The sequence below is a fragment of the Malurus melanocephalus genome, unplaced genomic scaffold (assembly GCF_030028575.1).
Source record: "Malurus melanocephalus ecotype Western Australia unplaced genomic scaffold, MMel_1.1 scaffold_641, whole genome shotgun sequence".
NCBI classification, from domain to species: Eukaryota; Metazoa; Chordata; class Aves; order Passeriformes; family Maluridae; genus Malurus; species Malurus melanocephalus.
This window is the reverse complement of record NW_026623873.1, coordinates 71,260-84,031: the sequence shown is the minus strand read 5'-3', so window position 1 is coordinate 84,031 and position 12,772 is coordinate 71,260. Positions and strand designations below refer to the sequence as shown.

Sequence of the window (12,772 nt, the reverse complement as noted above, 5' to 3'; positions counted from 1 at the left end):
GGCGAGGGACTGAGCAGCGCCAGCGCTCGGCGGCCGCGCAGGTGAGGGGGCGGCCCGGGGCGGGCGGCTCGGCCGGGCTCGGTCCGGCCCGGCGCGGCGGGGCGCGGCAGAGGTCGGGCGGGGGTCAGGCCCGCAGCCCGGCCCGGATCTCATCCCTCCTGTCAGCGGGGCCCGGACGCCGCCTCAGCGCGGTGCCCGGGCCGGGGGCGGCTGTCACCGCCCGCACCTGCTGGTGGCCGTCCGGGAGCGGCCCTCCGGGCGGTGGGGCAGCGCMCCGGGGGCTCCCCGGCTCCGCGGCTGCCCGGCCGGGCTGTGCCTCCCGGGGAAGCCTTTTCTAGGGCTTTGTTGTTCTGCCGGGTGTCCCCGGGCAGGGCCTCGGGCAGCCGCGGTACCGCCTCGCCCCGAGGCCTCGGAGCGGTTCTTGGGCCGGCCGGAGCCGCCCCCCTCCCCAGCGCCGTTCGCTATCAGCCGGACGCTCCTGGCAGGGAAGGGGAAGCGGGACSGAGCTGCCGGAGGTTTGGCAGGAGGTGGCTGCGGGTTGTGCCCGGGGGGGTTCGTGCCCTTCCTACCCCACGAGCCCTTCGAGGCTCGGGGACACCCTCCTGTCACACTACTGCGTGTGGGGCTGGTCCCGGGTGCTCCGAGCAGGARCCCCACGAGATCCTGCTGCTGAAGGTGTCAGGGGTGACCCCGGGGACCAGCCGGAGAAATCGCATCACCACCATGCCTGGGGAAAAGCTGCGCCTCCYTCGCAGCCTCCCCGAGTCGAGTACTGGGGTAGAGCTGGGGGTGAGACAAGATTGGAGCGTTTCGTGCACAGTGAGATGTTTAAAAATAACCCCGGTGACGGCTGGCTCCTGCCGCGCAGGTTTAATCCTCAAGCTCTTTGAAGCTCCCATGCAAAACTGTGGCAGCACTTTGGAGTCTGGATGACTGAAGGTAGAGCTGGCAAATCCGAACAGGCGGCCTGAGTTTGGGATGCACTGAGCAGCTTGACTCCCCTGGGAGTCGAATGGTTTAGGTTCAGCAGCTGAACGTGAAACTAATTATTTCCATGGGGAAAGTCGGGATGTAGAGACCCAGCTCTGGGGTCCCCGGCTTTGATTTTTTGGCTGGGTTTCTGTTTACTGTTGTTGTTTATAGTAAACAGCGTGCACTGAGTGGCTGGGAACAGCCATGTGGTCGCTGCAGTTCGCAGCCAGTAATATTTGGGGAAAGTGTTCTCCCACCTCGGTTCAACGCCTGATCCACGGCTGTGTCAGGCTGGGCCTCCTCCTCTCGCCTTCCTCTCCTCTTACCCTCAGCTTCTGCTGGCCAGACTGTGCTGTCCATATGTGATTGCAGGGGATAATTGGAGTATGGGATGGTGCTTTCATTCCTTGTGCTTCATCTCTGGCATCGGCTTGTGGCTTGGTGTTAATATGCTGAACAAAACTTGGCTTATGGGGGCCTCAGCATGGGACAAGCTGCCGTGGGATACAGCCCTGCATGTGCTGCTGGGTAGTTCAGGATCTGCCCAGTAGATGGTATGAAAATGCAGATGGAAATCAGGGAATCCCTTACAAGGGGCACAAGGGAGATGTAGGTATTTCTGTGCTGTTTAAGGAATCCATTTAATTATAAGTTTGAATGTGTTTTATTTGAGAGATGCTGTGCCTTGGTCCTCCTGGTTTAATATTTACATCTTAGCAAGTGACAATTCTGCATSTTGATAATCCGCTTTTCTTGAGGCACTTCTGTGGAAACCTGATTAATTTTGCAGGACAATATGGTGTCTTTAAGTGAAAGATGCTGTTAGGGTATTAAATTATGATTTTATTCATCAAGTAGCTGTACTTAGTCTAGATACGAGTGCTCTGGGGGCTGTGTCCCTGCCCTGTGTCTAATTTAAAGGAATCTCTGAAACTTTGTTTCATAGCCTCAGACATTAARGACCTCCAGAGATGTCCTCCTTGTTTTCCAACCCTGGGTAAGCTCAGGTAGACTTCTAAACCCTTCCTGAGTAATTGTTCTTCTTTTAAAACTCTCTCTGCTGGGAATTCCTCATCCTGTGCARGTGATGTATGCCAGCACTTAGGCCTCCTCATCATTAGAGAGATTTTTTGGGGCGTTTAATCTAAATGTTTGTCTTGCACTTTAAACCTGTTCCTTCTCTAATTGCCAGAGCAGATGGAGAATACTCCCCCCATCACTCCACTGCCTACATGTCTGCAGCTCAGTTTGAAGCGTTCGAAGACTTTTTTTTTCCACTCCCTAAGTAGACCAAGATCAGTTTCTCTGTTCTTCTCATGTGGGCATATCAGTCTAGCTGACCTCTGCCTCTYGCTTGGTTTCTGCTTCCATTCATACTTCACCTAAAGCGCCGTGTTCAGTAGGGGTAAGATGGTGTTAGTGGGGCTTCTGCAGAGCGGGGCTTATTTGTGATAAGTGGCACAAACGACCTCATTTTGGCTATGTCTTAGCACTGCATGTCACATGTTTGCAGATCACATGTTTGGATATTTGTGCTTTTAACTGTGCTTGTGACAGAGGACTTGGCGTGCTCCGTGAGCTCCTGTTTGCAAATCTGGAGTAGTGTGCTAGCAACTTGAGCTCAGAGCTGGGCTAAGTTAAACTCTGGCATGTTCGGAGCTCATGTTTGAGCTGTAATGTTTGCATCTAGCACCCTGGCTTTTCTCCTTTTCTTTTCCTTGCCTGTAACTGAAATTCGGTTTGCAATGAGACAAACAGATTTTGAGTCGTTTACATATCCTTTTATGTTTGAAAARCTCCTGACTAGGAGAGGTCCCTGAGAAATGAGGGAAGATGCATTGAAGGCAGRGAAGCAACTCTTATCTTCCAGCTTCTCTTGTGAGGGGTTAATCTCCTGCATATATGTGATTCAGAGACATGCCAAGGTAGAAATCATCCCCACAATTGAACTCTCTGTGTAGCGGAACTATTCCTCTGACCCCTCCTTCACCCCAGCACTATGCCCTGGTATAGCACCTGCACTCCAAGCTGGGACATGAACGTTTCATCCCACTTTATTTGCAGCATAACAGAGCCTAATCCTAAAGGAAATGCTTTTTCTGGGTTTAATACAGTTGCAAACATCTCTTTTCTTACCCAGYTTAAATATCTGTCTGTGGAAGCTGTTAAAAAATATTTGCTCAGTGTTTAAGTTGATAGTGCAATTCTGAGAATAGCAGGAAGTACAAGAAAACTTCTCTGTGTATCACCAGTTTTCACTGAACTTGGAGTGAACAAATCTAGTGACCTGAACAAGTCGTATCAGAATGGTATCTGGTGGGGGCACCTGAGCACTGAAGATCAGCACCTCCTTCTGTTTGCAAAGCTGTGCTCTGTCCTTGTGTGGCCATCTCCCTTAGCAGGATGTTTCAGAGGTGGTTTCARTTGTGAGAAAAAGGAGAGATCACTACCGGGACATCACTGCAGCCTGGCTGGTGCTGAAAATTCTTAATTCCCAGAGATCTCTATCTTCATTCAATTCTCTTCCAAAAACAGAGTAATACTTAGCTCTTTTRCCGAGGTTTCTGACACACACCACCTCTAGCAGATTTAGACACTGTGATATACAGTTTGCAGTCTGCAGGTTTCACTTAGACAGCTACCAAATGTTTCTACTTCTCTAGCAGGGATTTAAGCAGAGTTTGTGTCTGTGCTTCTGCTCTTGCTGGGCTGAGTCTCACGCTTTCATGCAGACTCATCCTGAGCAAAAAATCAAGAATTTGGCTGAGAACTGAAGGAAAAGATGAACGTCCGCTTTGCTGCCTCTGCTGTTTGCGTGGCAGCCTCGTCCAGCAGGCCAGATGGACGGGTGATGTCTGAGCTGCTGTAGAGGAGTCTAAAAAGCATTTGGCTTCCTGAGGGCTGACTTGATCAACCAARTGAAGTCACTCCTGCAGCTCCTGGTTGGTAACTGGTCACTGGAGATAAGGAAAGACAGCAGAGTTGATGTGGCCATTTCCAACACAAGGGCTGACACAGGAGCTCAGGCCAGGACTGCTTCTTCCCTGGGACAAGCTTATRCTTCTGCCCCTCTCCATTTCTTGCTCAGAAGTTTTTGTGTTTGTGCTATAAATTGAACAGTGTTATCACCAGTCAGAAACTGAACTCCTGCTAGAAGTGCCTGCTCCCAGCCAATGTGCTCAGAGTTAGCCAGCTCCAGTTAGTTTGTATGTTTTCCAGGCTGCCACAGCAGGAACAGCCCAGAAATTTCCCTGTGGCTCAACAACGGAAACTGTTGGAGTAAATGCCAGTGGAAATTTGTGAAGCTCAGTCTTTGCCCATTGAGTTTCATGCAATTCCTCCCTTCTCTTAGCCCTTCCAGGTTTCACTGGACAATGAGCTGGGTCCTTTCTCCTGGGTATTGTGGCAAGGGAACAAGTTTGGTCCACCCATTGCTGCAGTGACATCTGCTATGATTTGCTTGGGGTGGAAGAAGTTGGTGCACCCTTCTGATTCCCCATGGTGCTGCTGAAAAGGTCCTGCYAGGAAAAATGGGATTTGTGTTTGAGGGGAGCTGAAGGACACCTATGATTTTTGAGTTCAGCACTGGCAGAGGCTGCACAGGGTGGAGCCCAGCTATGCTCCACCGAGTGAGCCACAGTCCTGYTYRCTGCCACCTGCAGTCACCTCCCTGYKGCCCWCCTGGACTAGGCAGTGCTGGAACACCTGCTACCAGCTCCTGACTGGTTTTTGTCCACTCTGCCCTCCCCTGTACTGCTGCTGCATGGGATCCCTGCTCCTGGGCCTCCCTCCCTTCCCGTTTGGAGCAGGCCCTGCCTCCTGCCCCTACACTGAGCCCTCAGCAGTGGGATGCGCTTCCAGCTGTGTCTGCAGCGAGCAGGAGGGCAGCCTGTGTTGCCCGTTCCCCCTCACTCCCTCCTGACTGTGGGAGCCTCTCTGGGCTGCTGCCAGGACCTGCCTGTCCTCCCYRTGTCCCCACAGCTGCAKGGAGGCCAGGCTGGGCCACTCACACTGTGGGGGACACAGACAAGCAGCACTTCAGGGCAGGAACCTGGGCTTGGCTCTGGCTCCCGGCAGCACAAAACRTCCCCAGAGCACAGCTGAATGTCCCTGAACCCGGCCGTTCTGCAGAGATGAGAGCTCAGGGTGAGGTGGTTCCCTGAGGTCAGGCTGAACACGCTCTGCATCTCCCACCTGTGCTCCCTCCCTGCATCGCTGCTGCAGGGCCCCTTGCTCCCCGCTCTTGCCTTTCCTGCCCAGCTGGCACACATAAGGTAGGAGAAATTTCTGCTCYATACTCGTTGAGTGAAGGCGTAGTGAGCAGGCAGAAAAGCTGATGGAGTCTGATGTGGACCGAGGAGGAAGTTGTACCAATTCCACTTTCTAAAAATAAGCCRAGTGGCTGTTCCCGCAGCCCGGAGACTGCTGCTCTCTGTACKCTGACTGTGGTTGCTTTTAGCTTTTTTTGTCTTGTTACAGCAAATCTTAGATGCTGCAGTCCATTAAAATAGTGCAGTGGCTCTGTGATCAGAGAGGTGCYTATAAAGTCTTGTGGTTTCAGTGTTTCTAAAAGTGACCTTGAAGGATCACCTAYACATAATGTTTCCTAGAGATTTCTYTAAGGTGTTCTAAGATTTCCAGTGACAGAGATTCTGACTTTCCTCAGCAATCCACTCCAGTGCCTGACTATTCTGAGATTAAGGAGCTTTGCTTGATTTCAGGCTGGTATTGATGTACTTTAACCCCATCATTTTGACATTTCACCTTCCCTTCTGGCAAGTTACCAAAGAGAAGAAAAAATCTGTAACTGTAAAAGCAATCATTGTGTAGGGTCTGATTTTCCTCTCTTCCTTTCCCTTCTGCACTCAGAGAGCATTTGCTGGCTCTTGGGCAGTGCTGTGGATTTWATGACACGTGTGTGGCAGCTGGGCAGCCCCAGTCCCAGCTCCCCCTGCTGTGTTGGCCATGACTAACAGTTCTTGATCTGGGCTGATGTCACTGAAAATATGGTGCTTGAGGTGGCATGGGTTTTATTAAAATTGTATATCATGAGTTCCTGAGTTGTCTTATACTTCTATAGCAAAATGTATGTCTTGAATATTTAAAGAGTTTTTGGTTAGTGATACATTTTATAGAAATCAACAAGWTGACATTAAAAGTTACATTATTTCAAAACCTCTTTTGTTGCCCCGTGTTTTGTTGTGAGAAGCTATGGCTGTYCCATCCCTGGAATCATCCAAGTCCAGGTTGGACAGGGCTTGGAGCAACCTGAGATAYTGGAAGGTGTCYGTCTGTGGGAGGAGAGTGGAATGGCTGAACTTTAAGGTCCATCCCAACCCTGGCCATTCAATGGTTCTGTGTGTGCATGCACCACTTCTCCAGACCTGTGACACTGGTGAGAGGTACCTGGTACCTGCCAAACTCTCAGTTTTTTGCTGGTAGCAGGTCAGTGTGAGGCAGCACTGACCCAGGAGCCATGGAGCTGTGTGACTCTGCCTTTGGGCTGGGCAGTGCTGATTGTAATTGCACAATTTCAGTTCAAAGTTTCTGTGCTGCCTGCCTTCAAAAAGACCAGGGAGACATTCTCATCATCAGCTGGTGTCCTAAGTTATTAGTCAGACTCTTACAGAAAATAACTCTTGAGGTAGTRCAGYATCATTGAAAAGTGTTTTCAGGAGRGGCTCCATTAGAGTATCAGCTGCAAGTGGAGTACTGTAAGCTGCTGATGTGGTGAAGAGCCATCAGCCACCAAGTGTTGTGATCGTTGTTAAGTTTACATCTGTGTCAGGAGCGGTTCCTAGTTCAGTAGCAGTGTATAATACATGGTTCCCATGTAGTTTCCTAGTTTGTAGAAGTTTAAATCTTTCAGGTTTTGGTGCTAGCAGTATTTCTGTCCCTGTGTGCAGATTACTCAGTAAAATRTCAATTTTTTTTCTGTACCACTTGTTATGTACAGGTGACATTATCCCAGAGGATGTTGGCCACTGATGGGCAGCAGGTATCAGTTCTAGCCATAGATACCAACTCACCTTGCTGCTCACCTGGAGCCCTTGACTCTTACCACAAGTGGAGTAAACCAAGCAGCTGGCCAAGCTCCTGGTTGGTCACCTGACTCCAGAGGTGAAATCCATGTTGTCATTTCCACAACCCCCTGCTGGAGGCGTTTGGCTGGCTGTACAATGCCACATKTCCCCAGCATGGCAGGAGGTTGCAGCTTACCTGACAATTYGCTGTGCYTGGAGAGGGCAGGAGGAACTTGTTTCCCTTGGGCATTATCCAAGCCCTGCGCTGTAATCTGGGCAGTCCAGCTGTTGTTGCAGCACTACAGKGGGGCTGAGGGATGGCTTTTGAATCTTGGCTCCTTTTCCACCAGTGTGAGCTTTGGGCTCATCCTGTGCACTGCTGGCAGAGTTTCCAGAGTTTGTGTGTGTGTGTRTGTGGCAGTGTCTGTTCMGCATTATCTTGTGCCTGATCAGAGGACTTGGTGTGTTCTGGGGCTCCTCACTTATTTCATATTGTTGTCAGCTGGAAAATCTGTAAATGCCCTGTGATATTTTATGCCTTTATAAGCTGTACAAAATGTCCAGCAGGTACTTGAATGTGGAGCAGATACAGTCTGTGAGAGTGCCTTGTTTTCATTAGCTCCTTGGCAGACACTGAACATACTTGCAGAGCTGTAGGATGGACTTTGGTTGCTTGTGGTCATGGTTTAGGTTTTTTTTATAATTGGCGTCTACTGTGTGTTGTACAGAAAACAGTGAAGGGCCTCACAGTATATTTTTTTAGTTGTCCAAACTCTTAGCCCTTCAGGAATGTAAGAGCYTAACAACTTCTTCCATAATTAACAGCAATCTGTTCAGGGTTTCCTGGAGGAACTGACTAGTGATTTTTCCTCTCTGGGAGTAATTCTCCTGAGCTAATATTTATGTGTATTGCTAGATTGTTCTTTCTTTCGTTATTAAAATGGAGTGTAATTTTGATGGACAYGATAGAATTTTTCTGTATCCAGACTTTGTACCCAGTAGAGGATATTTCACCTATTTGAGTAGATACACAGTTTTGAATCCTGGGATTTTAGCTTAAGTCACAGACGAGACTGTAGTTACACACAGGATAAAAATAGCAAGCAGTAATTAATACCCACCCTCAGTGAGCTTGGCTTTCTGGTTTCTCTTGACATGTTGCACTGCAACAATTTCCTTTCTTTTTCCTAWGAAATAGATGAATTAATATCTCGCTACATGAGTGAGAAACTGAAACAAAGATGCTTGYTTCCTGCCCTGGCACACCATTCCCTTGGGGTACAGTGAGTTTGTGGGAGCTCTTTTCCTGGGCAGCCCTTTGCCTTGGTTAGACTGGAGATACAGGGGGAATGGCACAACCTCTCACTTCACTCTTCCAGACATCCCTCTTCCCCTCTATCAGGGCTGGATTATCTCTGTCCCAGTGCTCCAAGCAGCAAGGAGCGACTCCTCTTCCGCTCTAACAGGGGTAAATCCAGGTTTTGTGGCTCTGCTCCATACCCCGAGGGTGTGGAGATTTTATCTTTCTCATTTCTTTAGCAGATGGGGCAGATCAGTAGGAACTGTTTCTCATCTGTCCTTTGTTTGCACAAGAAGAATCAGCTGCTGGAAGTATTGGAGGGGAGTCTGGCTGTGCAGTGTGGCAGGGAGACCCTGAGGTTTGTTACTGTAAAGGTAGATTTTTATTTTTATATATACATACACAGTAAAGAGATAGTTTTACCTTGTCTTCTCTATGAGAGCAGGTTCAGGAGGGCTGAGAGAGTCATATTTGCAAAGTTTGGGGAGGTTTACTATATGGATGTTGAGTCAGGAACAGGGATTTGTATATGGATCTACGAAGGATTCAGCTTTGAGTGTGACTGGAGCTGCGTCCTCCCTCCCCCTTTTGTCAGTAGGGACGTGTCAATGTTGGTGCTGGACTCCAGGAAAATAAGAAGTACTTAACTCCCAGGAAGGTCATTCCTTTGTGCTGTATGAGGAAAGAGAGCACTTTAGGCACTCCAGCAACATGCTCTGAGATTGCTTTGATGCCATGTGAGGCTTGAGGATGACTTTTCATCCCGTGTATTTTCCCAAGGKATATTGTTCTAAGCATTCCATTTAATTGTTAGGGTTGGTCATAGAAGGAAAGCAGAAGGAAAATGAAATTGTAGGTGTATGTAACSATCATTATCCCCACATCTCAGTATTTAGGTCATTAGAGAGTGGTAATTTGTCCCTCACCTTTTCTTCAGGGCTGGTTTGTTTTCTTCTGCTCCTTGAGTTCTCATCTCCCTGCCTGCCATTTCAGCGGAAACCCTTGCCCCGTGTATTTCTCTGTGGGGATCACCCTCCTCCCTTGTGCTTGTGARATACAGGGTACTGTAAGGGATTGGGTCATCTCCTTCCCCTCTCTTTCCAAGGTTTTCCTCATTTACATTTCTGTTGTGTCCCTTAATTACCATCCCTTTGGTTTTTTTMTTCCCCTCAAGCTGCCTTTTGCTGCTTATGGTCTCCTGAGGATGTTCTGCTGAAACTTTATCAAACTTACATTACTAGAAATAGTTAATGCAGAATTTTCTGTGAGGAATTCTTACATCCTGCTTGCAGCATCACTGYACAGTCTATGTCATGGCATTTCCAATGGAGACACAACTGAAAGTCCTTTCTTTCTGGATTGCCTCATGTTTTCCCTTGCTAGGGACATAGGAATAAATACATTGTCATCCTGGCATTTGGATACATTTATTTCATTAGCTTTACAAACCAACTATATATTCATCCACCTGATCCTCCCCTCCCATATCTTTCATCCCATTAAGAGTTTATTTTTTAATAGAATCCAGTAGAGAATTAAGTCTAAGGTTGATTAAATATTTTATACATACATATATTTACTGGGTGTCAACCAGAGACCTGTGAAGAGTTCACAATGGAGCCCATTCTGGGGCCACATACATCATATGAGTAACTGCTGTCTGGGAAAACAGCCACGGCTGTCTGTGCAAGGGGGGCTGTACTAGCCTGTCTGGGGGTGATATGGAAACCATGCACTGATTTTTAATGTACTCCTGTTTAAATTCTTATTTAAAGACTTTGATGCATCCTATTGTGTGCTTTTGTGAGGGGTGACTTTGTAAGTGCCTTGGGCAGAATCCCATTTCAAGGTCTCCTGTAAGCCATCTGCTTTCAGTAATAGCTCTTAGCTTTGGCATGTGGCTCAGTGCAGGCTGAAATAGCCACATTGCTGCTAAAGTTTCTTTACTGCCTGCATCAGTYTGGGATTCCCACTGTGCCTGTTCAGGCTGAGTACACTCACGGGGTGCTCTGCATCGACCCTGCTCTTGGGGTACACCCTCCAGCTTGTCCCCAGGCAAGGGGGGAGGCATGACCCAGCACAGGAATGTGGGGTGCACCACATCCTGCACCTCTCCATGTTCTGGAATTGCCATGGAAGGAAACTCAGGTACATGCAAAACTGGTCTGTGGCCTGCTTCTCCATCACCAGGGTGGCAGGGTACGGTCAGAATATGCTGGGAATCCGGCTACAGAGCCCCATGTGTGGTAAATCTCTGCTTCCAGGTGTCCTCAGTGTATTGGGTATGCTGCTGTGCCAGTCTGTGACCCTGGCCATTCCTCTTCTAAAGTCAGGAGACTTTAACTTTTCACTATGGGAGTCCTGCTGACACAAAATAGCTGTAACACAGATGGTTCAGTGTTAGAAACAGCAGCCTTAGGCWCACAGATTTGCTTCCTTGCTTTGGCATGTTCTTCCCATATGGCACTGAAGTCCATCAGTCCTTTGCTTTTCTGTGTGTAACAGGCACCTCACCTACCCAAAAAGACARTCTCTGTGTTGACTTTGTTCCAGTGCATTTGGGAGACCTTCATGGGGGTATGGTGGTGGGACAGGTCAGAAATGTCTCTGCTTATCACCCAGAAAACAGTGACCTGCAGCTTTTCTCAAAACTCCTTCAGMAGAGTTATGGAGAGCCATGGTGTTGGTGGAATCTTTCTCACTGGGATGTGGGACAGGGGCATTGCTCACCTCAGAGGCAGAACCTCAGAGTGACTTCAGCAGTAGGACCAGCCATGAAGGGATGRCTGAAATAATTCTGGAGCATGATGAAGCTTCCTTAACTTCCTTATCACAGGGGGTGTGTATGATTAGCTAAAGTCTGTGCCACATCAGCCTGTGTTGATGGTGGGCCCACTCACTGTCTCTGGCAATGGGAGGCAGCCCAGGCATTGGCTCCAAGCCTTGGACATGGTATTGTCTGGGGAGGAGCAGCACAGGGTGTGCTGTGAATCCCTGCRCATGTCAAGGGGTTTGGAAMCASAGGATCTTTGAGGTCCCTTCTGACCCAAACCATTCCATGATTCCATTTTGCCCTGYATGGGAAAGCTTTAGGTTTTGCACTATTTTCTATTTATGTGGGTAGGGGTTTCTAAGAAACTAATTGACATCAGTCTTAAAGCAGCCCTGATTTTTCAACAGAGCATGGACTTCTTATTGTAGTCAAGCCTCATCTTTCTTAGAAGGATTTGGGGGGCTGGAGTGCTCACCCGCCTCACTACAGAAATGGCAGCCATGGAGCTGTAAGTCCCAGCTCATCAGTAAATTGTCTGTACTGAGAAAATCTGTCCTGTTAAGGGGCTTCCCTTAGCAGACTCAAGCCAGATTATCTTATTTAGCTTTTATTTTAAACCCTTTCATCTCTCCATTTCTCTCAGCCTGGGTATCCTGTTCCTGGAGCATGCCCAATACATTGTCTTTATTGCATCCTCTTGAGTCTTTGTAGAGAGTAAGGTCTGCTCACAGTGATACATGTCAGGATGTTTTTGTTTTGATCCAAGGCCCATGTTGGTTTTGTTGGAATTATTTTTTTTTTGATAGGGAAGGAAATCTTTATTGAAATCCTGCAATTAATTTCCTCCACAATCATGAGCAGTGGTAACTGTTGTAGCTTTGCTCACAGTGGTGATTCCTCCCACTGGTCCCTCCTTTTCATACTCACCCTGAGGGTGATGTCTTGAGCTTGACTCAGCAATGTCTGATGGTCTTGCTGTGCTTTCCTGGGAGGTTGACCCATCTCCTTTCCCCACCAACCTGAAGGTGTTCAAAAGGAAGTCATAAAGTTGATATTTTCAATGTAGAAACATGGTCTATCCAAGTTTTTCACGTGTTTTTGTSTTTTAAAATATGTACTCCCATGAGACTTGGCTCAGGGGCTGATGAAGTGTGTTGCTTGTGATCACATCTTTGAGACACCTCAGTGTGTTAACGCAAGAATGTGTTTGTGAGGAGCCTGTCATGAAATCTGGAGTTTATCAGTCCACTTCTTACATGGTAGAAAGATAAAATTAATTCCAGAGAACAAGAGATGTTGGAAATTACACAAAATCCTTCTGGTAGAAAGAGCAGTAATGGTTTGCAGCCATCAGGAATTTCAGATCACACAAGGGGATCAGTACTGCAGATKGAAATACCAGCATTCATTGTACAATGTTACTTAGAAATATTCCCTGGTATGAATGTAAAGACTCTCTTGACTCAATGAGGGGAAATGCTTCCAGMGGTGCTGTATTTTCATCAGCCTTTGTTCAGAGCTGCCAGAAACATGATTTTGYACAGACAAGGAGAAATAAAATTCCAGTCTTGCCCAAGAGGATGGTAACAGGGAAGTGGAAGGAAATAAAATCATTGGTTGGGATAAATTYTGACTCACCTTTTCAAACTTGGAAGCTGCTCACTCCTGAGAGTTTCTTTCAGGTCCCTTGTAAGTGTTCATTTG

At 48.0% G+C, this 12,772-nt stretch overlaps 1 protein-coding gene across 6 annotated transcripts in view; it reads left to right on the top strand.

Moving 5' to 3' along the window:
• Positions 1 to 12,772, top strand: part of SCMH1 (Scm polycomb group protein homolog 1) — a 67,358-nt gene continuing 54,586 nt past the window's right edge. For all 6 annotated transcript variants that reach the window (XM_057383572.1, XM_057383577.1, XM_057383576.1 and 3 more), the window contains exon 1: positions 1 to 41. The gene's annotated coding sequence lies outside the window, so the exon portion shown is untranslated. The remainder of the gene's footprint in view (positions 42 to 12,772) is intronic.